Source organism: Mercenaria mercenaria, chromosome 4, assembly GCF_021730395.1.
Source record: "Mercenaria mercenaria strain notata chromosome 4, MADL_Memer_1, whole genome shotgun sequence".
NCBI lineage: Eukaryota > Metazoa > Mollusca > Bivalvia > Venerida > Veneridae > Mercenaria > Mercenaria mercenaria.
The window spans coordinates 40,332,086-40,336,341 of record NC_069364.1 but is presented as its reverse complement, the minus strand read 5'-3'; positions in this window follow the sequence as shown (position 1 = coordinate 40,336,341).

Here is a 4,256-nt window from a genome sequence, read left to right as displayed (position 1 = left end):
TAAGAATATTCCCCGTTTATGGAAACAACTTTGGAATTGACGTTACTCAGTGCGTTTTATTTACACTGAATATCAGAATTGTGTATCTGAGTGGGTAAGTTCAAGATTATAAGTTTACTAATGAGGCTAAGCCTCTTAATACAAAAATCCCGAAACCAATTTGATGTGGCATTTTTCTTCTTAATAAAGAAAGCCAAGCATGAGTCGCCAAGCTAACTATAACCATCTTGTATACTGACAGCATTTGAAACTATTGCTCTTCGCACTTTCTAAAAATCTTCTTTTAAATGGGAATTTCAAAACATACAACAACTCTTGTGGGCCATTTACAAATGGGTTTATTTAAGATAAAAATATCAAATTCAGTTCTGAATGACGCCAATCTGATTAAAATCATCTCCTCAATAACCGTTGGGGGTCATCTTATCGCAACCTTTCAACTAACCAATTAACGCCTAGCTTTCAAGTTTTTGAAAGTGAAAGTAGAGGTCAAAAATAATCTATATTTAGCCTCATAAGCTTAGGATCTCAACTTTTTAAGCGAGATTAACATGTCTATAAGTCTAATGACGGCTGTTGATTCAACGATCAACATACCCTATAACCCAGGATTTGAACTAATGACCACCTGGTGAGGACCCCTACGCGAATGGCATCACAAAAACATATGTTACAAGTTACTACTTAATTAAATATTTGGTATCAAAGAATGTATTATACATGGAGTTTCGTACTATTGCAATCGCGACGTTGAAATGCTATTGTACGACGCACACTTTTGAATATGCACGATACGATGCGTGACGGTTTTATACGGTACTGAATTCATTCAGTTTTCAGTTTTCCCGGGTACTGAATTCAATCAATTTTCTCGGTCACCTTACCATGATATACATGATGGCTACATTATGAATTTTTGAGCTTTCATGAGTTTAAATCTTTGTCCAAAGTTCCTGAAGCCGGATATCTACACATGAATTCGAAAGGGTACTCGACTATAAAGGCTTTGTCAATAATGATAAAAGGCTAGTCTCGGCTACTAAGCTGGTTGTATCAAATTGCCGCACAGAATTGCTCAAATGGTGTTATTGGAGTTGGCTAAGTCAAAAACATAATTTCGTTGACAATTCTACAAAACAATTTTAGGTCTCAGGTGGGCTTTAATTGAAATTTTGACAGCTAGTTTTAATGGTCCTTAAAGATTTAATCCCAGACTGACAATTCAACTGAATAGTCACTTGAAAATAGTCATGAATTTAAAACTTAAATCTTAACATGCAATTCTGATATCAGATTATGAAAATACGAAGTGGCTATTTCCTTTTTTTTATTTTCAAACATGCTGATACATAACTAATTCAGGATGTTTTCGCTAAATTATGGTAATGTATCGGATCTCGTTTCGACGGGGATGAAAGACTTCCTGTATGTTTAGACAAAGTTTTGAACTAAATCATTCATAATCATGATATTTCATTAAACTTCTATTCTATGGAACATTAGATACGTGAAGGGCAAGAAAAATTATCCAACATGTCTGCCTGTGTAAGACAGCTGTTTTTCCGCCCCTCTTTACAGCCTGGATAAAAAGACCCTACTGTAAGTTCGCGGTCCTCGTCGAAGTAAGTTGAAAATCTCTACTCTTATCTCAACGATAACTTGATGTTTACAAACATGACTATGAATAGATTAAAATGGAACATAGAGGATTTTACATTTTTCTAACATGTTAAAATCTTAATATTTCTATTTTGAGTTACCAATTACAAATTAGCTCAGAGATAAAGCAGAATGTTAATATTTAACGTATCTTTTGCCGTGTGGGTTCGAAACTCAACATCGACATTTAATTTTTTTTTTTTTCATTTTTGCATAAAAAAACTGAGATTCCTTCATGTGACAACACAACAGAGAAATATTATAACCGATATGGCAGATGAGAAAGGTTTAGCATCATATCAAATACGATATTGATACACTTAAGCGACTAATGAACATGATATTTTGTTATATAAAGACATATGCAAATACAAACCATCAAACAGAGAAACAAAAAAAAGAAAACGAATGAGAAAAACAAAAACAAAAATCTGAAAAAAAATCCTGATGAGAACGAATAAAACGATTTGCTTATATCCAATTGCTATCTGCATTTTACCCGACTGAGTGATGTTGCAGTTTACTAAATGGTAGTTAAAATGAAACAAATACTAATATTTACTTGTCAAGTAATGTGAAACCATTATATGGAGATAGACCCTAAAATTTTCAATGATAGTAATACATTAAATAAAGTCTAGAAATTGATTTCCAAGTCCTTACAATAACCAAAAATGATTTCACAAATGTGAAGTTTATGATAGTTTTGTTAATATCAATAACAGAAGTTTTAATTTTTAATTTAAAGTTGTGATCCAGAAAGAATGACAACTCTTGCCTTGGGCTAGTACTTATAAGCAGAGATATCTATTAGATTACTTCCCTTGCAATTATACAATTGAGTGGAAAATGAAAACTGTTTTAGACACAATACCATACATTTTTGCACAACAAAAACATTTAGGATTTATTTATTTGTGTTTGATTTAACCTTCAAAACATGGTTCCTATGATTTTGTCAACATATATGTGGTAAAAAAATAACTTTTAACAAGCCAATAATAAAATGAAGTACCAGTAAGTAAATAATTGTGCAGATAATACAGTTTTGCTTGTATCAAAATGTCACATTAGAAGCACTTTTGTAATACAGAACACCTGGTAGGATTAGTAAAGGTGCAATTATATTGATCTCTTTTCCCTATGCCTACATTATAAATTGTTATTTTATCAGTGATCATAAAATGGGCCCGTCCTCGCGTTTCGGCGGGGATCACGTTATCAATGGGGATTTGTAGTTGTTTTATTTTAACTTTTTCCAAAACAGTTTGACAGCACTCAAAGCAAATGGGCAGCGCCATTTTGAATGTCAAGCCTGCGTTATTTTTGTAGCAAGCGATTTCATTGGCTGAACTATAAATACCGTTTTCAAAAATCCGATACGGTGCAAAAACAGTGTACAATGTGCCACCGTCAGATCTTCGTGAGGAGATCGGGATTATAATCAGACTGGAATGACGCGTATCTAGTGAGCACTAGATATGCTTGGTAGTCACTTTTTATTAATATCCAGTTAGCGCTCGATACATGCTGGGTGTTCGTTGAGTTTCAGTTGATTCAGTGAGCACTCGATACATGCTGGATGTTCGCTGAGTTTCAGTTGATTCAGTGAGCACTCGATACATGCTGGGTGTTCGCTGGGTTTTTACTGATTCAGTGAGTACTTGATACATGTTTGGTATTCGCTAGATTTTGATTGTTTCATCCAGGTTGCCTAACTAATATAAAGATTTCAAGTTAGCGTAAGAATAAATTTTCGTAAACTACGTTGCTTAGCAAATGCAAAAAAAAATGTAGAATAGTTGTAAAAAATTACATTGGTCAAAGATTTGTGTTAAAAATCATCTTATATATACAACAGCAATTCAACATAAATTCAATTTCTTTAAGTTCTGATTACTTCCCTTTCGTGGTTCCGCGCAACCAAAGTATGTCATCTAAAGTTATCAACATTGGATTGCTTTAAAACCACAACAGCTATCAAGTAGGAATGTGAATGTCACTTCGTCGCCTCAACTAGCTCAGTTTTCTACTTATAGTTGACTTCGCTGCATGATGTGGTATTTTCTTTGAGGGTGGGTTGGATGACAAAAGTAATTTAGATAGTTCAATAATGGGTTCAATAATGGGTTTAAAGATAATAATCTTTAATAAAAAGCAGTTACTGAAACTTTAGTTTTGTCTCTAGTTATTTCACATCTTGATTATTGTAATGTGATACTGTATGGTGTAGCTAACTGTGAGGTGCGTAAGATGCAACGTATTCAAAACATGTGCGCAAACCTTGTCCTTAACATGAGGAAATTTGACAGTTCTAAACAAACATTGTACCACTTACATTGGTTGCCTGTGAAAGCAAGAATTGAGTTCAAGATACTTTCTTTCATGTATAGCTGTCACACTGGCAGAGCACCTCTGTACTTAAAAGAATTGCTTACAGAGTATATTCCTAGTAGACAAGGTTTGAGATCGTCTGAAAATTCTGAATGTCGTTATGTTGTTCCATACAACAAGTGCAAAACATTCAATGATAGAAGTTTCTGTATTATTGGTCCAAAACTTTGGAATGAACTGCCGTTAGAACTACGCCAAAGTAA